The following is a 23,571-nucleotide window of genomic DNA, read 5'->3' on the forward strand; positions in this document are numbered from 1 at the left end:
GTTTGTGCCCATTGAATATGATGCAGGCAGTGGGTTTGTCTTATATTATTATCTTTGTGTTATTTAGGTGTGTTCCTTCTAATCCCACTTTGCTGAAAGTTTTTATCATAAACAAGTGTTGGGTTTTATCATATGTTTTGTTCTGCATCTATTGGTATGATTATGTGGTTTTTATCCTTCATTCTGTTTATGTAGTGAATCAAATTTATTGATGTGCAATTGTTATACCAACCTTGCATTTTTGAAATAAATCCCTCTTGATCATGGTTTATGATCGTTCTGATGCATTGCTGTATTTGGTTTGCTAATATTTTTTGAGGATTTTAGCATCCATGTTCATCAGGATATTGGCCTATAATTTTCTTTGTTGTGTCTTTATCTGGTTTTGTAATTAGGATAATGCTGGCCTTGTAAAATGACTTTGGGAGCCTTTACCCCTCTTGAATTTTATGAAATAGTTTAAGGAGAAGTGTTAATTCTTCTAAGACTATTTGGTACAATTCCACTTGAAGACATCTGGTTAGGGCTTTTGTTTGTTGGGAGTTTTTTATTATTGCTTCAATTTCCTAAGTGTAGTCTGTTTATTCAGATTATCTGATTATGTTTCTGGGAATTTATCCATTTTGTCCAGGTTGTCCAGTTTGCTGGCATACAGTTGTTCCCAATATTGTCTTACAACCTTTTTAATTACTTTTTTTGGTGTCAGTCGCTTTTTTCTCCTCCAAGATTCATTGATCTTTTGTATAATTTTTAGACTCTATTTTATCTATTTCTACTCTGATCTTTATTATTTCTTTCCTGCTACTCACTTTGGACTGTTTGTTGTACTTTTTCAAGTTCCTTTAAGTATGAAGTTACATTGTTTATTTGAGTTTTTTCTTGTTTTTTGAGATAGGTCTGCAGTACTATGAATTTCACTCTTAGGATTGTTTTCCCAGTGTCCCACAGATTTTGGATTGTTTTGTCCTTATTTTCATTTGTTTGAAGGTGTCTTTTGATTTCTTCCTTGATATCATAGTTGGCTCACTTATTGTTTAATAACATGTTATTTAGCTTCCATGTCTTTGTGTGTTTTTCAGTGTTCTTGTGACTGACTTCTAGTTTCATTGCTTGCGGTCAGAGAAAATGATGGGTATATATTTCAATCTTCTTATATATAGAGAGAGACTTGTTTGTGTACTAATATGTGGTCACTCTTAGAAAATGTCCCATCTTCCCATGAAAAGAATGTATTATCCTGCTTTAGGTTGAAAATATCTGCAAATATCAATTGAATCCATCTGGCCTAGTGTATCATTTAAGGCAAATGTTTCCTTGTTGACTTTCTACCTAAAAGATCTGTCCATTGATGTCACTAAGGTGTTAAAATATCCTACTATGACTGTATTACTATTGTCCATCAAGATTTGTTTTATATATTTAAGTGTTCCTATGTAGTTAAGTTCATAAATCTTGTCAAGTGCTATAGCCTGTTATTGGATTAATCTCTTTATCATTATGTGATGTTTTTTGTCTTTTATTATTGCCTTTTATTATTATATCAATATTTTTTCTGGTATAAGTATTGCCACCCCAACTTTTTATTTGTTTCCATTTGCATGATATATTTTTTTCTACCCCTTCACTTTCAGTCTGTGTGTTTTTCTGAGGTGGGTCTCTTGTAGGAAACACATGTATGGGTCTTCCTTTTATTTATCCATTCTGCTACCCTATGTCTTTTGATTGGAGCATTTAAGCCATTTACATTTAAAGTGATTGTTTATCAGTATCTAAGTATTGCCATTTTATTCTTCATAACTCTACTTCTTTTTCTTTTTCTCCCTTGTTCTTAAAAAATTCTCTTCAACATTTCTTATAATGCAAGTTTGGTGGTAATGGATTCCTTTAGCTTATCGTTGTCTAGGAAGTGCATTGTTTCTCCTTTTATTTTATTTTATTGAGTTGTCTCCATTTTCACCAGCACTCACCCTCAAGACACACCTGCAAAAGGCTGAAGTCATGTGAAATCTGACTCCACCTGCCTCTGCCTGCATGTTAAGCTCAGTCATTGAAAGAGCCTCTTGTGGTACAGGAGTTGTGTGAGGTTATGTTCTCAGTGAGTCACCAGGTAGGGTCAAGTGGTGTCCACAAAACTGATATAGATTCAAACTCAGTCCCAGCACTAGGTCTGAGGCCACTCAGCAAAAGTCCCACTACAAACTAAGGCCAACTTCTACTTGCCAGGTGCCTGCCAATTTTTGTGGTTGGGAGGGGTCTCAGGGAGTCATCAGGGTGAGGCCAGCAAAGTTTATCAGGCCCAAACAGACCAAACTGTGTGAAAGAAGATTTCTGCACTGGTTGAGCATGCAAGGGAAAAATAATGCCCACTCAAGAGTCACATGACTCAAGTTTGTTCTGGATTCTGCCCAGGCCTCTTCAAGATCCTGATCTCAACAGAGCTCAGCAGGGCAAGGCTACAGGGAGTCAGGAGAGTGGACCTACTGGATCTCCTATGAGTGGGCATTACAGTCAGAATTGCAGGAAGGATGGTGACCCCTGCCACAGAACCACACAACTTAGTTTCTGACATTGGCTGGTCCACCTAGACAACTGACTTCCCTTCAGGACATTAGCACAACAAGGTTGTGGGATAGGAAATCAAGAGGGTGGGACTATTGCATTCCCCCAGGATGATACACTGTAGAGAGAAGTATTAGACTCAAGAAAGATGGTGTCTGTGGATAGTGTGGAAGAAGTTGTCAGCACAGGAAAACTGGAGGATGTCCCTTAAGCTCTCTACTCAGGCACACACAACCCAGTCTCTAGTAACACAACTGTAGTCAGCTCTGTGCTGCCCTCCCTCTGTTAGAGCCCAAGTTAAGTGGCTGCCAATGAGATTTTGTGTGATGCTCCTTTAGAGGGTTCCTGGTTTTCTATCAGACTCTGCTGTCTTCCTGGCAGACAGAACCCCTGCTGATTTACACAACTAGATGTTATGTGGGCTCATTTTCTTGGCTCAGATACTCTGGGCTGGGGAACCTGGTGTGGGATTGATAGCCCATGTTACTCAGGGGAAACTTTGCTGCTGAGATATCCCTTCAGATACTCAGCTGCTTCCCATGGGGGCAGGACCAAGCCCTATGTTTCTTTACCCTTTCTGCCAATCTGACTGTGGCTTCTTCTATAAATACTTGGTTGAAAGATTGCTATTCAGGTTGACTGTTCTATATTTTAGCTGTAATTCCAGTTTGATCCTAGGAAGTGGTAAGTGTAACTCTTACCTTGTCTGCTACCATCTTGTGTCCTCCTCAACTCTCATACCCCTGGTTTCTTTGAACTGCATTCAACTCTTAAATCCACATTTTACTGTATATTTTACCATATATAAATTATTGAATATAGATTTTATTCATTTTATCACTGTGAAAAGAATATTAAAACAACCTTTAGATAATGTGAGGATTAGATATATTAAATATATAGTTAGGCATAAAAAAATTCTGCTGAATGACAGATTAATAATATTGAATACTTCTATGTTCCACATGCTGAATTATTTTAATTCTTAATTAATTTAACTCATTTAATTTTCTCAATAATTCTATAAATTTTATGCTCACTTATAGGTCATAACACAAGTACTGATGCTTAGGGATGTTTAGTACATACCCTACTTTGCACTGGTAGTAACGGGTGAAGGCAAAAATGAAGCTTAGTCAGTCTAACACTGTTTTCATTGTATCACATATACTACACAGTTCCCAAAAAAGTCTTCTGAAAGATTAACCAATACTTTGGCTCTTATAAATACTGTTGCAATTGATATAGGGAACATACACTATTTTTGAATTAGTGGTTTTTCTTTGTTTATATAAAAACCAGAAGTGGAATTGCTGGGGTGTATGGCACATCTACTTTTAGGTTTTTGAAACATCTCCAAATTGTTTCCATAGAGGCTGCACCAATTTGTAACCGCACCAACAGTGCTCAGGGGTTTCCTTTTCTCCACATTTTCACCAACACATGTTGCTTGTTGATTTATTTATGATAACCATTCGGACTTCTGTGAAACAGCATTTCATTGTTGTTTTGATTTACATTTTCCTGATGATTAGTGGCATTGAACATCTTTTCATATGCCTATTGGCTATCTGTATGTCCTCTTTGACTCTTTTATATAATTTATTAATTTAACAAATAATTATTGAACATCATTGTTCTAAGACCTTGGAACACATCTGGGAAGAAAACAGAGATCACTTTTTTTTTTGGGGGGGGGGGCAAAGGTTACATTCTAGAATATTTATTAATTTATTTATTTTATTTTTATTTTTATTTGTTATGCTATTAGAGTTGTTCCTGCTCTTTCTCCCTTACCCTACTTCCACCTAGGCCAATCCTCTCCCTTCCCCAAGCCAATCTCCATATTTTTGTGTATGTCCATGTGTTGTGAATAAATAATCTTTAGTTAAATACTTCCCTATCTTTCAGCCTATGCCCCACCTCTTCTCCAGAAGTTGTCAGTTATATGTTGTTTAGAAATGTCCCATCTGGTTTCAGGGATTGTAGCTCTGCCAACAAGCAAGAGGGCCCCAAGGCTGGAGTTAATCAAGGAGGCCTTGGGAAAATAGGCCACCGAGGAGACAAAACCTGTCCCCCTGGCAGGGGCTGCATCATGGGGAAAGGGCAAAAAGACCCTCACCCCTTGGCTTTGATATAGCTGGGGTCCTCATTCTATCTGAAAGAAGTCTCCTTATCTTTTGACGGCTCTGATCCTCCACTTGGCTCAGGTTTGAAACAATACTGGAGAGACCCCTAAAGTGGATCGGGTGGTTCCTGGGGGGAAATCAGGCCTAGAAAAAAAATTCCTAGAAGTATGCTTTGTTTTTCCCTCAAAGGCTATGATAACCAGCTCTTGCTGGGAAGAAAATTTACATTATTCACAGACCCTGACCCTAAATGCTTTGACCCTCTTAAGTTTACACTCTCATTTTTACTTGTCTCCTCTCAGACCCACCTAAATTGATGTGTTTCTGCTATCTGTTTTCTTTGAAACATCATCTATTCTCTGTAAACATTAACATACTGATGTAATGAGATTGTCTGTACATTCCTCCTACCTAGCCCCATTGATAAGCCTTTCAATAAAAGCCTTCTGACACAAGGGTCTTCTCCACTAGAGGGAAGGGCCATCCCTTTCCCTGGCAGACAGCAAAGTTTCTGGAATGACTTATTTTATTTCTCCCATCCACGACAACCCAAGGATGGGCTATGCAGGATCAGAGTCCTAACTTCCACCTCAATATGTATCTAATCTTCTGTTACTATTTTGTTCATTGGTTTATTGTGTTCCTTACAGTCCACATAGGAGTGAGATCATGTACTATTTTTATCCAGGGACTGGCTGAATTCACTTAACATAATATTCTCCAGGTCCATCCATGCTGTTGCAAAATGGAACATTTGTTCATTTTACTACTGCATAGTATTCCATGGTGTAAATGACCATAGATTTTTGTTGTGTTTTATTTTGTTTTTGTTTATGTTTTTTTGCTCACCTACTGATAGGTACTTAGGCTGTTTCCAAATCTTGGCTATTTTAAATAAAGTTGCTGTAAACAGAAGGGCATATATATTTTTTGTATTGGTGTTTCAGCATTCTTGGGGTATACTCCCAGAAATGAAATCATTAGGTCAAAAGTAAGGTTCCATTTTTAATTTTTTAAAGATACTTTAAATTGTTTTTCATAGCGCATGCCCCAGTCTGCATCCCCACCAACAGTATACTATGGTTCCCTTTTCTTCATATCCTCTCCAACACTTGTTTGATTGAGGGTAGCCATTCTGACAGGTATAAAGTGATATTTCATTGAGGTTTTAATTTGCATTTCTATAATAATTTGTGATGTTGAGCATTTTTTACATGTCTAATGGCCTTCAGTATGTTTCTTTGGAGAAGTAGTCTCTTCACCTTTTTTGCTAATTTCTTGATTGAGTTGTTTGCCTTCCTGGCATTGCATTGCATTAGTCTTTTGTATGTTTTGGAGATTAAACCTTGTTAGATGTATCACTGGTAAAAACATTTTTTTCCATATGGTAAGTTCCCTGTTTGTCTTGTTGATGGTTTCTGTAACTGTACAGAAGCTTTGTAATTTAATGCAGTTCCATTTGTTTATGTTCTGTTTTATTTTCAGTGCTTTAGGAAATATATTGGCAAAAATATTTCTAAGTTGAATATGTGAGATTTTGCTACTTATTTTCTTCTAGAAATTTAATGCTTTTATGACTTATATTTAAGTCTTTTCTCCATTTTGATTTATTTTTGTGTGTGGCATAAGTTGGTGGTCTAGTTTCTTTTTTCTTTTTTTAAATTTTTTTCATGTACCAGTCAAGTTTAACCACCACCATTTATTGGATAATTTATCATTCTTCCATAATATGTTCTTGCAACATTTGTCAAATATACATTTTTCATAATAGTATGAGTTTATTCCTGGGTTCTCTGTTCTGCTCCATAAATCTATATGTCTGTTCTTATGCCAGTGTCAGTCTGTTTTGATTAGTGACCTTATACTATAATTTTATATCAGGAGTTATGATACCTCCAGTTTTGTTGTTCTTTTTGAAGACTGCTATTTGGAGTCCATATAAAATTACTCCATAGAAAATTTTGAAATATTATTTCTAGTTCTGTAAAATATGCCATTGGTATTTTAATAGGAATTGCTCTGAATGTATAAATTGCTTTGGGTAGAATGGCCCTTTTTTTGATGGTAATTATTCCATCCTGAATCCTGAAATCCTGAAATACCAATGGAAAGGAAGCATCTATTGATATGATCATGTGATTTTTGTCTTTCCTTTTGTTTGTGATGTATTACATTTATTGATTTGTGAATAATGTACCATCCTTGCATCCTTAGGATGTATCCCATTTGATCATAGCATATGATCATTTTAATGTATTCCTAGGTATGGTTTGCCAATATTTTGTTGAGAATTTTAGCATCTATATTCATCAGTGATATTGGCTTGTAGTTTTCTTTCTTGTTGTGTCTTTATATGGTTTTGGAATTAGGATAATACTGGTTTCATAAAAAGAGTTTGAGAGTCTTCCCTCTTCTTGGATTTTTGGAATAGTTTGAGAAGGATATGAGTTAGCTCTTCCTTAAATGTTTTGGAACATTTTCCTGTGGAATCATCTGGTCCAGGACTTTTATGTGCTGGGAGTTTTTTGAACTACTTCAATTTTACTAACAGTTATCAGTCTTTTTAGGCTTTCTCCTTCTTCTTCATTCAGTTTTGGAAGATTACATGTTTCTAGAAATCGGTCCCTTTCACCCAGGTTTTCAAATTTCTTGGCATATAGTTGTTTGTAGTAATTTCTAAGAATCCTTTGTGTTTCTGTGGTATCAGTTTTAATCTCTCTTCTTTCATTTCTGATTTTGTTTATTTGGCATCTCTCCTTTTTTTTCCTTGATGAGTTTGAATAAAGCTTTGTCAATTTTGTTTATCTTTCAAAGAACCAGCTCATGGACTTACTGATCCTTGGATTGTTCTTTTAGTTTCTATGTTATTAATTGTGCTCTGATCTTGATTATTTCCTTCTACTTACTCCGGACTTTGTTTTTTGTTCCTCTTGTTCTTGTGATGTCACATTAGGTTGTTTATTTTAAATTTTTATCATTTTTAAATAGGTCTGTATTGCTGAGAACTTCCTTCTCAAGACTTCCTATACTGTGTCCCATACATTTTGGGATGATGTGTGTTTACTTTCATTTTTTTCTAGAAAACTTTATGATTTCTTCCCTCATATCATTATTAACCCATTCATTGTTTATTAAAATGTTATTCAGTCTCCATCAATATGTCTGTTTTTGATTTTTCCCTTCTAGTTGATTTCTTTACTTTTAAAAATGTCTTATTGTCCCAATGCATTTGTCTTCATTTGCCACCACCACTCTCCTGTGCCACACCCACTCCCATATCTCGCCTCAATCCTTCCCCACCTTGATTCGATCATGTGTCCTTCACAACTGTTCCTTGATCTGACCCTTCCCTTGATGCTCCCCACTACCCTCCTTATTCCCTCCCTCCTGTCCCTGTCTGCGTCTTCTTTCTTTCAATGTTGCTAGTCATATTTTCCTTGTATGCTTCCTTTGCTGGCTAGGTGCCACTTATAGGTGAAATCATATGGTACTTGTTTTTCACCTCCTGGCTTACTTCACTTAGCATAATGAAACTCTCCAGTTTCATATATGTTATTGTAGAGGGTAGTTGCTCTTTCTTTCTCTCTTTCTGCTGCATAGTATTCCATTGTGTGAATGTATCATTGTTTTTTGATCCACTCATTTACTGATGGACACTTAGGTTTCTTTAAGCGCTTGGCTAATGTAAATTGTACTGCTATGAACATTGGGGTGCATAGGTTCTTCTCAATTGATGTTTTTGGATTTGCAGGGTATAATCCCAGCAGTGGAATCGTTGGATTAAAAGACAGTTCCATATTTAGTTTTGAGGAAATTCCACATTGTTTTCCACAGTGGCTGCACCAGTCTGCATTCCCGACAACAGTGTACTGGGTTCCCTTTTCTCCACAGCCTCACCAGCACCCATAGTTTGTTGATGTGTTTATGATGGCTATTCTATCTGGTGTAAATTGGTAGCTCATTGTGGTTTTAATTTTCATTTCTCTGATGGCTAGTGATATTGAGCATCTTTTCATATGTCTCTAAGCCGTCTGTATCTCTTCCTTGGAGAGGCACCTGTCCAGGTCCTTCCTCCACTTTTTAATTGGTTGTTTGTCTTCCTGGAGAGTAGTCATGTGAGTTCTTTATATATTTTAAAGATGAAACCCCTGTCTGAGGTATCATTGGCAAATATGTTTTCCCATAGAGTTGGTTCCCTTTTCACTTTGCTGATGTTTTCTTTAGCCATACAGAAGCTTTATATTTTGATGAGGTCCCACTTGTTTATTATTTACCTTATGTCTCTTGCTTTAGGGGACATATCAGTGAAAATATTTGTGCATAGGATATCTGAGAGTTTCCTGCCTATGTTCTCCTCTGGGATTTTTATGCTCTCACAACTTATATTTAAGTCATTTATCAATCCTGAGTTTATTTTTGTTTATGGTGTCAGCTGGTGGTCAAATTTCAATTTTTTTGCATGTAGCTGTCCAGCTCTCGCAACACCATTTGTTGAAGAGGCTATTTTTACTCCAATTTATGCTTCTTCCCCCTTTGTCAAATAGTAATTGACCATAGAGATGTAGGTTTATTTCTAGGCTTTCTATTCTGTTCTGCTGAAATATGTGTCTGTTCTTCTGCCAGTACCATATTGTTTTGATTACAGTGGCCTTGTAATATAGTTATATTTCCAGTATTGGTATCCCTGCTGCTTTGATTTTCTTTCTCAGAATTGCTCTATCTATTAGGAGTCATTTATGATTCCGTATATTTTTTTTAAATGTGTGTTCTATGTCTTTGAAATATGACATTGGTATTTTAATAAGGATTGCATTTGATCTTTAAATTGCTTTGGTAGTATAGACATTGTGATAATGTTAATTATTCCGGTCCATGAACAAAGAATGTGCTTCTATTTACTTGTGTCTTTTGTAATTTCTTTCTTCAGTGTTGTATAGTTTTCTGCGTGCAAGTATTTTACCCCTTCATTAAATTTATTCCTATGTACATTATTTTACTTGTGCTATAGCAAATGGAATTTTTTCCTGATTTCTGCTTCTGATATTTCATTTTTGCTGTATAATTGCCTTCAGTTTCTGAATATTAACTTTGTATCTTGCTGTTTTGCCAAATTAACTTATTAGGTCAAGTAGTTTTTTGGTAGAGTCTACAGGGTTTTCTATGTACACTATCATGTCATCTGCAAACAATGATAGTTTCATTGTTCCTTTCTAATTTGGATGCCTTTTATTTCTTTTTCTTGTCTGACCACTGTGGCTAGAACTTCCAATAATATGTTGAATAAAAATGGTGAAAGCGGACATCCTTGTCTTGTTTCCAGTCTCAGTGGGAAAGCTTTTAGGTTTTGCCCCTTGAGTATGATGTTTGCTGTAGGTTTTTCATATATAGCTTTCATTATTTTGGGGAATTCCCCTTTTATTTCTATTTTGCTGAGTGATTTTTTCATATATGGGTGCTATACCTTATCAAATGAACATGTGGTTTTTGTCTTTCTTATTGTTTCTGTGATGTATTACATTTATTGATTTGAGAATATTGAATGATCCTTGCATCCCTGGAATAAATCCCACTTGATCATGGATGATCCTTTTACTGTATCATTGGATGCAGTTTGCCAATATTTTGTCGAAGATTTAGCTTCTATGTCCATATGTGATATTAGCCTGTAGTTTTATTTCTTTGTTATGTCTCTATCTGGTTTTGGAATTAGGATGATTCTGGCCTCATAAAAAGAGCTTGGTGGCCTTCCCTGTTCTTGGATTGTTTGAATAGTCTTAGAAGACAGGGGTAATCTCTTCCTTAAATGTTTTGTAAAATTCTCCTGTGAAACTGTCTGTTCCAGGGCTTTTGTGTGCCGGGAGTTTTCTAATTACTGCTTCAATATCACCAGCTCTTATCTGTCTGTTCAAGCTTTCTGCTTCTTTTTCATTAAGTGTTGGAAAGTTATAATTTTTTAGAGATTTGTCTTTTTCATCGAGGTTTTCATTTTTTTAAATTAATTTTCTTTATTTTTTCAAATACATTCGTCTCTGCCTTCCCCCGACCACCTTCCCCTGACCCCTTCCCCCTCCCTCCCTCATTCCTTCCCCTTTGGTTTTGTCCATGAGACCTTGCTATACGTTCCCTGAACCTCCCATTCCCTTTTTTTTAAGCACATAATTGCTCATAGTAATTTCTTACAATCCTTTGTATTTCTGTGGTATCAATTGTAATTTCTCCTCTTTCATTTTTGTTATTATTTATTTGGGTCCTCTCCCTTTTTTCTTGATGAGTCTGTTTAAAGGCTTGTCAATTTTGTTTATCTTTTCAAAGACCACATCCAGGATTGGTTGACCCTTTGAATTGTTCTTTTCATCATTGAGTTCTGCTCTAATCTTCATTATTTTCTTCCTTCTACTTGCTCTGGGATTTACTTGTTGTTGTTTCTCCAGTTCTTGATGTTGTAGTTTTAGGTCTTTTATTTGAAATGTTTCTATCTTTTTTAGGTAAGCCTGTATTGCTTTGAACTTCCCTCTCAGGACTGCCTTCGCTGTGTCCCATGGGTTTTTGACTATTGTGTGTTCATTTTCATTTTTTTCCCAGAAACTTTTTGACTTCTTCTTTTAATCTCATTATTCACACATTCAATGTATATTAGTGTGCTCTTCAGTGTCCATGAGTTTGAGCGTTTTTATGGTTTATCGTTGAGGTTGTTTTCCAGTTTTAAGGCCATCAGATCCAAGAAAATGCTTGTTATTACTTAAATTTTCCTGAATTTGTTGAGGTTTGATTTGTGTCCTGTCATGTGGTCTATCTTTTAAAATGTTCTGTATGCATTTGAAAAGATGTGTATTTTGCTTCTCTGGGATGAAAGATTCTGTATATGTAAGTTAAGTCCATTTGATCTAATCCATGGTTCAGTTTTACAATATCCTTGGTTATATTTGGTTAGGAAGCTCTATCCATTTTTGACAGTGCGGTGTTAAAATCCCCTACTGTCCTGTCTATATATTTCTTGAAGTCCTCCAATATTTTCCTTATATATTTGGGTCTTCTTTGTTGGGTGCATATAAGTTAACAATGCTTATGTCTTCTTTATGGATTCTTCCTTTGATTATTATAAAGTGTTCTTCTGAGGCTCTCTTTATGGCCTTTCTTTTGAAATCTATTTTGTCTGTTATAAGTATTGCTACTCCTGCTGTTTTATCCTATCCATTTGTTTGTAATGCATCTTTTTTTCATACCTTTAATTTCAGACTGTGTAGGTCCTTTGTTCTGAGGTGGGTCTCTTGTAAGCAGCGTATGTGTGGGTCATGTTTCTTTATCCATTTAGCTATCCTGTGTCTTTTGGTTGGGACATTTATTCCATTTACATTTAAAGTTATTATTCACAGGTACTTATTCATTTTTCCCCTTTGTACCTGAGCTCTTCTCTTTCTCACTCTTTTTCTTCATCTTGTTAAACCAGTCCCTTTAGCATATCTTTTTAAAAAAAATATTTATTTATTTTTTCAAATACATTTGTCTCTGCCTACCCCCCACCACTTTCCCTTGCTCCCACCCTCTCTCCCTCCCTCAGCTCTTCCCCTTTGGTTTTGTCCATGAATCCTTGCTATATGTTCCTTGACTTTCCCCTTCCCTTCCTTTTCCCTTGCCCCCTCTCCCTCCTTCCTTCTTGTCTCTGTTGGTTTCTTTTCCTTTCAGTGTCATTGGTCTTATTTTCCTTGCATCTTTGTATTGTTGGTTAGGTTCCACTTATAGGTGAGATCATATGGTATTTGTCTTACACTCCCGGGCTTTTTTCGCTTAGCATAATGCTCTCCAGTTCCATCCATGCTGTCGCGAAGTTAAGTAGTTCTTTTTTTCTTTCTGGTGGAGATGTATTCTTTTAGTTTTCTTTTGTCTTAGGAAACTCCTTATTTCACCTTCCATTTTAATTGAGAACCTTGCTTGATAGAGAAGATTTGGTTGCAGACCTACACTTATCATGATTTGGAATATTTCTTGCCATTCCCGTCTGGATTGTAGTGTTTCTGTTGAGAAGTCAGCTGCTAGCCGTATCAGGCCTCTCTTGTGTGTTACATCCTTTTTCTCCATTGCTGTCTCTAGGATTCTTTTGTTCTCTTTGATATTTTTTATTTTAATGATAATGTGTCTTTGAATGAGCTTCTTTGGGTTCCTCTTGATGGGGCTCTCTGTGCTTCCTTGACTTGTGTGACTTTTTCTCACCTCAAATTAGGGAAATTTTCCCTCATTATTTTTTCAAAGAGGTTCTCTATCCTTTGCTCCTCTTCTCCTTCTGGTTTCCCTATTATATGTATATTATTACATGTCAGGTTGTCCTGCATTTCCCTAAATGCCTCTTCATTCTTTTTGAGTCTTTTCCCATTTCTTGCTCTTTTTGGGAGCTTTTTTATACCTTGTCTTCCAGCTCACTATTCAATCCTCTGTTTCATCTAGACTGCTTTGATCCCTTCTACTGTGTTCTTTAATTCAGAGATTGTATGCTTCATTTCCCCTTGGCTCTTATTGTTTCTATGTCCTTTTACATGTTGATATCATTTGCACTAAGGTCCTCATAGTTTCCCTGTAGTTTTTCATAATCCTGTTTGAGCTCACTGAGCTGGTTGAGCTTCCTTAGAACCATTGTTTTGAACTCAGTATCTGATAGTTTACTTGTCTCTATTCCATTTAGTTCTCTCTGTGAGGATTCCTCTTTTCCCCACAATTGGGAGGTATTTCTATTCCTTTCCATTATTTGTGAGACTATTCTTTTTCACTTCTTCTTCTTAAATTGATCTGCCTTGATTTCCTGACTTTGTGGTGTGTAGTTCTATGGTAGTAGATAGCTCTTTTTTTTTTTCCCCCTTTCTGGTTCTGCCTCTGATGATGTCAGATATTGACCTCGTCTGACATTAAGCAGTCTGTTTGAGACCTCCAGGAATCTACAGTCTCTATCTGTCTCCTGCAATTGTTAATCTAGTCACTCTGCCCTCAACTGTCAGGCTCAGACATAACAGATCAGGGCATGCCTCCTAAGGGTGGTGTTATTGCATTCTTACAGTCTGATGCCACTCAGGGGAGTGGTCTGCCTAAGCAAGATAAAAGCTGAGGAGTACAGATTGGGTCAGCACCGGGATCCCCACAACTACTCCCTCAGTTCTCTCCCCAATGCTTCAGTCTCCAGTCTCTCCTCAGGTGTCTCTAGAGCACTCTTCATCCCCTTTAGCCAGGGATCTTCTATCTGTACTGCCACTCAGAACTCAATGCCCAGGCCTGCATGAAACACCTGAACAGGGTAGAGCATCTTTAGGGCAAAGCTCTTGTTTCCTTTCATGGTGCTGCCACTCTGGGGCATGGTCTGCCTGAGCAAGCTGGAGACTGGGGAATGGGGAAGGAGTCAGCACCGGGATCCACCCAGCTACGCCCTCACTTCTCTCCCCATTACCTCATTCTCCCATCTCTCCTCAAGCATCTCTAGGGAGCTCTACGTCCCCTTTAGCCAGGGATCTACTATCTATGCCAGGTGGTCTGCACTCAGCCCACAGGCCAGCATGCACCCCCTGGCTGAGGCAGAGCATCCTCAGGGCAGGGCTATTGTTTCCTTTCCTGCTGTTGCCTCTCTGGGGTGTGGTCTGTCTGAGAAAGTTGGAGACTGTAGAATGGGGGAGGAGTCAGCACAGGGAACCCCCGCCCCCGGGTACTCCCTCAGTTCTCTCTCAAATGCCTCCATCTCCATCTCTCCTCAAGTGTCTCTAGGCAGCACTGCATCCCGTTAGCCAGATACAGTATCTGTGCTGGGTGCTCTGCACTCAGCACCCAGGCCTACATACATCTCCTGGCCATGGCAGAGTCTCCTGAGGGTGAGGCTATTGTGTCCTTTATGCTTGAGCAAGATGGAAGCTGCAGAGTGAGAGGTGAGTCATCACTGTGGCCCTTCTGGCCACTGTCTCAGTTCTCTCCCCAAAGCTTTCCTCACCAATCTGTCCTCAGACAGTTCCAGGCCACTCTGCCCTGGCCTTTGCCCAGAGTCCAAGGTATTTGGCTGCCACTGAAAAATTTTTGTGTTGGTCCTTTAAATGTCTCTTTGCATCTCCAGTTGCCTGTCTCTGGGTGAGAGCACCACTATGCTTTTTTCAGCTATCTTTTGTCTGTGTGCTTTTTGGGCTTTTTGGTGCTGTAGGCCAGAGGTCCCGCTTATAAGTCAGACATTGTTCTTAGGGGGATTCAACTGGCCATTTCAATATCCCTCTGGTACTGCTGCCCTTGGGCGCCCAGCCCCCCTTCTTGGGCCTCCACCACACTTCTTATCCAATAGGTTGCACAAAAGCCGATTCCACTGTCTGTCCAAAGTTTTAAGGCTCTTCTCTTGCTTTTGTTTCATTGTTTTCCAGTTGATTTCTCCACAATTTAATTGCAATTCTAGAGTGGTCCTGGGAGGAGGTCAGTGTGACTTCCACTCACTCTTCTGCCACATTGTCCTCTTTATGTGTCTGTTCTTATGCCAGTACCAGATTGGTGGTTTTGATTATAGTGGCCTTGTAATATAGTTTGATGTCAGGTACTGTGATCCCTCCTACTATGTTTTCCTTTCTCAAAGTTGCTATGGCTAGTCAGGGTCATTTATGGTTCCAGATAAATTTCTGAAGTTTTTGTTCTATGTCTGAGTAATACATCATTGGTATTTTAATAGGGATTGTGGTGAATTTTTAAATTGCTTTGGGTAATATGGACATTTTCATGATGTTAATACTTCCAATCCATGAACACAGTACACACTTCCATTTTTTTGTGTCTTCCTTAATTTCTTTCTTCAGTGTTGTATACTTTTCTGTGTACAGGTCTTTACCTCCTTTGTTAAATTTATTCCTAGGTACTTTATTTTTCTTCTTGCTACAGAAAGGGGATTCTTTTTCCTGATTTCTGCTTCTGATATTTCATTTTTGGTGTACAAAAACACCTTCAATTTCTGAATAATGACTTTGCATCCTGCAGTTTTGCAAAATTTACTTATTCGATCGAGTACTTTTTTGGTGGAATCTATGGTGCTTTCTATGTACACTATCCTGTCATCTGCACACAATCATAGTTTTAATCCCTCCATTCCAATTTGGATGCTTTTTATTTTTTTTGGTTGTCATTGTTGTCTGATTGCTGTTGATAGAACTCCCAATACTATATTAAATAGAAGTGGTCAAAGTGGACATCCTCGTCTTGTTCCTTATCTTAGTGGGAAAAATTTTTAGTTATTGCCCATTGATAGCCTAATCAGAACACCCTTGTATGTTACTTCCTATTCCTCCTTTGCTGCCTTTAAGGTTTTCTCTTTGCCTTTGAATGTTTGCATTTTAATTTAGATATGCCTTAGAGTGAGCCTGTTTGGGTTCGTTTTGATGGGGACTCTCTGTGCTTCCTGAACTTCTGTGACTTTTTCTCTCATCAAATTAGGGAAGTTTTCTATCATTACTTTTTCAGACAGGTTTTCTATCCCTTGCTCTTCTTCTTATCCTTCTAGTATCCCTATTTTACTGATATTATTATGTTTCTTTTGGTCCTGCATCTCCCTTAAGCCCTCTTCATTATTTTTGAGGGTTTTTTTTTTCTTTTTTTCTCTTTCTGGAAATTTTTTTCTACCTTTTCCTCCATCTCACTATGTGATCCTCTGCTTCATCTAGCCTGCTTTTATTTTATTCTTCAGTGTTCTTCTATTTAGGAATTATATTCTTTATTTTCTTTTTCTTTTATTTATAGTTTCTATGTCCTTTTTCATGCTGATGTATTTCTCATTAACTTCCTTTTTGGATTCCTATAGTTCTCTGTAAATCTCATTGAGCTCATCAAGCTTCCTTATAACCATTGTTTTCATCTCAATGTCCAATAGTTTACTTGCCTCTATTTCATTTATCACTGTTTCTGGGGATTTCTCCTTTCATTTCAATTAGGGGATTGATTCTTTGTATTCTCATTTCAAGGTAGACTCTTTTGTTTGTTTTTGCATTTTAAGTTAATCTGTTTTCCATCCTTGAGTTTGTGGTGTCAGCTTCTATGGTAGGCGACCTGTGGGATTCAGTGGTGCTGTCTCCTTGATCTCCTGAACTTGATGCTTTTGAGATGCCCTTCATGCCATTTATGTTGGCTCTCTGGACATAATTGGGTTTTGGTTGTTGTAGGGTTGGTTTTTTTTTTTGGTGTGTCTTTCCTTCCAGGTGGTTTACTGAGGGTAACTACATCCATTCTTGTATGTTGTTGTGCAGGTGTTACCAGGAAATAAGTCACACAACCCAGGAAACACACCCACACCCACAAAAATAACTCCCACCTATAACGATCACACTCTTAATAACAATTGAACCTGTATTAATAAGGATGCAGAGAAACTAAGACTATTGTAGAAAGGAGAAGCAAATATGAGATGACTAAATGAAAGAGAAATGATTTGCATAAGGTAGAGTGAGGAGCACTAATAAAAGTTGGAGAATCATAGCAATGTGAAAAAAGAAATAAAATTTACACCATAAATGAAAAAGGGAATGAAGAAAGTGGAATGGAGTAAGAGAAGGGAAGCAGATAGTATTAATTATAAACAGAAATTTTAAAAAAATAAAGTAAGAGAGCAAAAGAAAAAGGAAAGTAAATAAATGATAAAGAAATAGGAACCAAACTGAAGAAAAATATCCACCACAACACTATCAATAACAAATGAGCTAAGATTAATATAGGTGGAATGGGGATATTAAGGAAAAAAGTAAGAACAACTTAAGAGATGTCTAGAGGAAAGGGAAGTGATTTTGAGATGATTGAAGGAGAGGTAATACTAAGATTGAGGAACAAAAACCAGGCTCATGCAGGGAAATATTAAAATTGGAATTGAAAAAAGAAAGGGCAGGATGTAAGAAGAAAAAGAAAAGAAAAAAAACAGGCTAAGACACACAAAAAATTAAAATTTGAAATGAGAAAAAGAATAAGTAAGATGTAAACAGAATGGGGCAGGAGAGGGGAACAGTAAAATTTGATATTTGAAATACAAAAATAGTGAAGATTTTGAGATAAAATTGAAACAGTGCAACAACAACTACCCTATCCACAACCAATGTGCAAAGATTGATAAAGGTGGAGGGAGGATGTGGGTATTTTAGGAGGCGGATAAAGAATGTGAGATGAATCACTGACAAGAATATTGGTTTTGAGAGGCTGGATGGGGGAGAAATAATAAGGGGGCAGCATGGATAAAAGTTATAGCAAATAAGATGACAAATTTAAAATGAAAATAGTATGAGGAAAGAATATGGTCAGGTAAAATGCAGTAAGAGAAGGGAGGAGCAAAATATGAAAATTGAAATATACTATAATATAAAATCTAGTGACTTACTATGGACAAACTTGAAGGAGAAGCAATGAAAGTTAAAAAACTATTCAGGGAAGAAAATATCACAAGTCATGAAGAAGGCCATCGTAGATTTCATCTCAGTAGCATCTAGTATTTCCCACTTTTTTTTTTTTTTTCTGAATCCACCTCGTGATATCAAATGGTTTCCCAGTCTGGATTTAGGTAACCTGTTTAAGACAACCAAGTGTCTACCATCTGTGGCTGATTCCTTCAGTTGTTAATCTAGTCACTCTGCAATCAGCAGTCAGGCTTAAGCTCCACAGGGTAGGGAAGAGTAATTCCTGCAAGCAAGGATATTACTTCCTCTCAAGCTGATACCACTTGGAGGGGAGTGATCTGCCTGAGAATGATGGCTTCTGTAGTCTGGGAGAAAAATAGGTGCTGGGATCCTAGCAGCCAATCTCTCAGTTATCTCTCCAAAGCCACCAACCCCAGTATCTCCTCAAGCACCTCTAGTCCATTCTACCCTCCTCCACATTGCCAAAGCCCAATTTAAGTGGTTGTTTATGAAAATTTATGTTTTGGCCCTTTAAATGCCCTCTGTGTATCCAGCCATCCATCTCTGCCTGAGAGAAACACTGCCATTTTTTGCATCTTGATTTTATCTGGGTTCTTTTCAGGCTCTGCTACTGCAGGCTGGGGAGACCCCACACTTCCAAGGGGGAACCCCCAGCTGCTGATATATCCTTCAGGTGCTTCAGCTGCCACCCATAGGAGCCCAACCAGGCCTCCTACTTGTGTTTCCTCTGCTGTCCCTACCAGTGACGCTTTGTTGAAGCTGCTTCTCCTGTCTGTTTATGGTTATAAGGCTTTTCTCCCACTATTGTTCAGTTGTTTATTCCTGATGATTTCTTCACAATTTAGTTGTAATTCCAGATTTGTTCTGAGAGGAGGTTAGTGTAATTTCCACTCACTACTCTGCCATACTGGATCTCTCCAATATCCACCTTGATCTTGATTATTTCCCTCTTTCTACTTTCTCTGGGCTTTGTTTGTTGTTTTTCTAGTTCTTTTAGGAATAGTGTTATATGGCTTATTTGAGATTTGTCTTGCCTTTTGAGGTAAACCTATAGTGCTATAAAATTATCTCTCAGGGCTGTTTTTTCCTCAGTCTCCCAGATTTGGGGTTGTTGTGTGTTCATTTTCATTTTTTTCCAGGAACTTTTTGTTTTCCTCCTTGACCTTATTATTTAATAACATGCTATTTTGCCTCTAAGTATCTGAATGTTTTTTGGTCTTTTTATTGAGGTTGATTTCTAATTTCATACCATTGAAATATGAGGAAACACTTGATATGATTTCAGTGTTCTTGAGTTTGTTAAGGCTTGTGTTGTGGCAAAAATGTAGTCTGTCTTAGAGAGTAATCCATGCACACCTGAGATTATATATACTTCTTCTCTGGGGTGAAATATTCTGTAGATATCAATTAAATATGTTTGACCTACTGTGTTGTTTAATGTTGCTATATCCTTGTTGACATTTTGTCTGGAAGATCTGTCCTTATTTACAAAGGGGTACTAAAATCCCTTACTATGCTAGTGTTGTTGTCAATATCTTCCTTAAATTCCATCAAGATTTTCTTTCATACTTAGGTGGTCTTGTGTTGGGTGCATATGTGTTTACAAGGATTCTGTACTCTTGTTAGATCGATCCCTTTAGAATTTGAGCTCCTATCCTGAGCTTTCCAGATTGGTGCTTCTACAATGGAAGCACTGATTGCTATGACTATGCAGCCTGGGTCTCAAATTCTCAATGGATTCCCCAATGTTTCCCATGATTTGGGCTGGTGATCCTTGTATGGAACTAAAGCCCATGTCTCCAAGTAAGGTAGGAGCTCCAAACCTGGAATTTCTGTCTGGTCTCCCAGCTGCAATAAGAGTCACACATGAGGTGATTCCCCTTTCAATATAAAACCTCCTTACTGGCTTATATGAAGCATTTTCAGTACTCCTTGACATCAAAACTTCATATCAGATAAGATTCAATTGATTGTTCAGGTCGACTGTCAGAAGTTCAGCTGAAAATTTGGATTTCAGGGCAAAAGCAAGTGAACTCAGCTTCCACCTACTTGGCTGCCATCTTCTGTACATCTTCTTTGAATAAATATCTGTTTAGGTCCTTGCTCATGTTTTAATTGGATTGTCAGGGAGTGTCAAATAGTATGAGTTGTTTACACATTTTATATGACTGGATATAACTTTAATAAGCTAAAATTTTTTAAACTTCATGATTGACAAACTAACACCCTACTCTCAGCAATTGATAGAACTATGAGACAGGAAATTAACAAAAATATAGATCTGAATAATACCATGAAGCAACAAATGATAATTTGCATTTATAGACCAGTCCTCTGAACAATGTTAGAATACATTTTTTTTTTATGACATTGAGTAAGTTTATTAAACTGTGTGCCTCAACTTCATCATCTGAAAAGCAGACATAATAATGATTATTATGCTCTATGGATGAAGTGAGTTAATTCATGTATTGAATCAGAATAGTGTCTGGTATATAGTAAATACTTAATAAACTAACAGCAATTACTATTATTGTTGTTGTTGGGAAAGAATAATTCTACCTGCTCCCCTACCTCCATCGCAGAAAGACCCCCACAGTCATCTCATGCAAGTCATCATTATCAACATCAGGATCCCACTTCAGAGTTTCACAAGCTGCTTTCCCATTGGTTGTTAGCTCTTCTTTTCCTTCTAATCATCCTTGTTGAGAGAGCTGGGAAGTGGCCAGTTTGGTGTGGTCCATCTGGGCAAGTGGAAGGGGCAGTATGATGTTGCCATTAAGATGATCAAGGAGGGCTCCATGTCAGAAGACGAATTCTTCCAGGAGGCTCAGACCATGATGTAAGTTTCTTCTGAGGAAAAGCCATTTAGCACTTGCCATGGGAGGACATTCATGTTAACAGGCCTGGGTCTAACATTTGCAAGAGTCCATATATCATAGATAAAAGTACTTAGAAGTTATAAATCAAGCTAACACACTGTTAAATAAAATCAGTTCTGTGCTCCTGCTTTGACAAGTAGAACTTCATGACAACCTGAAAGGCTATATTAAAATTTAGAATTCTGGAGACTCTTTAGAGAAAACAGCCTCTGGCCCATGGCCCCCCCAAGCTCCCCACCTCCTGTTTCTCCTCCCAACCTCTGCTCCATCCTGAACTGTACTCAGTACTAGTGTGCAAACATAGCATTCTGTACATCCAAGACTGCTTTGTGTTTTCCACAAACAACTATTGGCTAATTATCTTGGTTTAGTAGGCACACCTACAGTGCAACTCACTCCTGGAGGGAAAGACCCTAAAAGAGTCTGCAAAGAATACATATTTTTTTAAAGGTCCTCACAGAATGTACACTGGAAAGGACCATCCTGGGTCATAAAATTAACTCAATAAATATTTAAAAATTGAAATCATGTATTTTTTCCAACCATGAAAACAAACTAAAACTCAATAGGAAAAAAAAGACAGCAGAAAAATCATTAAAACTTGAATATTAAACAATTCACTTATAAATAACACATAAGCTAAAAAAAGTCTTAAAAGAATTAGAAATATATATGTAAATGAAAGCACAATATATCAAAATATGTAAGATGCTACTAAAGCAGTGCTTAGTGGAAACTTTTCAGTACTAAAAGCATTAAATACTGGCATTAGAAATGAGTGAAGGTCACAAATCAATGTATGCTACTAAATTTCTATGTCAAGAAATAAGAAAAAAGAACAAATAACCCCAAAGCAACAGAATCTAATAAAGTAATAAAGATAAGACAAAAATCAATGAGGCAGAAAATTAACTGTAAATGTTATTATGTTTTTCATATGTTCATTACTAAATAACAAAGAAAATCAAAGAAACCTGGGACTTAAAAACATCAATAAAATTGATAAGTATCTAGCAACACTGACAAATTTAAAAAGAGAAGACACAAAACACCAACATCAGAAATGAAACAAGAGCTATCACTACAGATCTTACAGTCATTAAAAAACTAATAACAGAGCTCTGGCTGTGTGGCTCAATTGGATAGAGCATTGTCTCATATACCCAAAGTTTGTGAGTCTGATCTTCCATCAGGGCACATACCCAGGTTGTGGTTTTGATCCCCAGTTGGTGTGTGAATGGGAGACAATCAATTGTTTCAATGTTTTTCTCTCTACCTCTCTTTCTCCCTCTCATTCAAAAACCAATGAACATATCTTCAGGTGAGGATTAAATCATCATCACCATCATCATCATCATCGTCATCGTCATCATCAATTACAATTTGTATTGTTGATGTTATTAGAAATGTCCTCCATTTCTCCCCTAAGTCATAAATTAGGTAATTTTGAAGAAATCAATTCTTTGAAAATTGTAATCTATCAAAACTCAATCAAATGAAACAGACAACCTGAATAATCTTATAGTAATTCATAAAATATTACATTTATTTAATTGAAAAATCTCCCCCACCAATTCTTCAGAACTGATGGCTTCACTGGTGAATTCCATCAAACATTTAATGAAAAATCAATGTCTTTGTTACAAAGCTTCTCTTAGAAGAGGAGGGAATGCATGCCAACTCCCTTTATGAAGTCAGTATTATCAAAACTAGACAAAGGCAGTAGACAAAATGTACAGACTAATATCTTTCATCAACTTAAAAAATAGAAATAAACTAATGCAAAAATGTTTTATAAATTATGCAACATAAGTTACTGGGATTTATTCTACGTATAAAATCAATGCAATCCAGAATAGTAACGGACTAAAAGGAAAGAAAAAAATTGTATGATTATATTAATTAATTCAGAGAAAGCATTCGACAAAACCCAACACCCATTTATAATGAAAACTCTGTGCAAGTTATGAGTAAAGAAAAATTTCCTCATCTTTCAGCATTCTCAAAAACCTACAGTGAACATTATACTTAATTGTAAAAGACAAAATTCTTCCTTCCTAAACCAAAAACAAGACAAGAATACCTACCCTCACCACTGTTATTTGACATAGTGTAATGGAGGAAACTCCTCTCCCCAGAAATGGGGAGGGGTGGAGAAGTGCCAAAGATGGCTCATGTATGAGTCACTCTAGCAACTGAAATGACACATGCATAGCACACACACAAAAAAGCACACAAATCTTGTGCCCAAAATCAACATGCACAGGAAACTGGGGATATTTAAAAGGCAGAGCATGCACAAATGCCCCACTTTTGCTCCCCGATTCCCTGGCTGGTGGGTCTGTGGCTGGGGGCTGTGTTTTCTGAACCAAGGACCTAGCCAGAGGAATTCCATGTACCCCTTGCCATAGTGCTCCAGGATCTGCCTGTCCAGGAGCTACCAGGCTTCATGTAGAAGAACAGGAGGGAGGTTCAGTAGGAGAGCGGGAAGAAGGCTAGGGTGATGGGCACAGGGGGCATGGTCCCAAAAAAACCCATGTCCCTCCTTTGGGCAGGAAGCTGTGGCCACTGCCACCCACCTGCAGTGCACATCTCTGGCTTGACTGGCATGCCCTG

This window comes from Pteronotus mesoamericanus, unplaced genomic scaffold, assembly GCF_021234165.1.
Source record: "Pteronotus mesoamericanus isolate MK-2021 breed Mesoamerican mustached bat unplaced genomic scaffold, CSHL_Meso_final scaffold_36, whole genome shotgun sequence".
In the NCBI taxonomy this organism is placed as follows: Eukaryota; Metazoa; Chordata; class Mammalia; order Chiroptera; family Mormoopidae; genus Pteronotus; species Pteronotus mesoamericanus.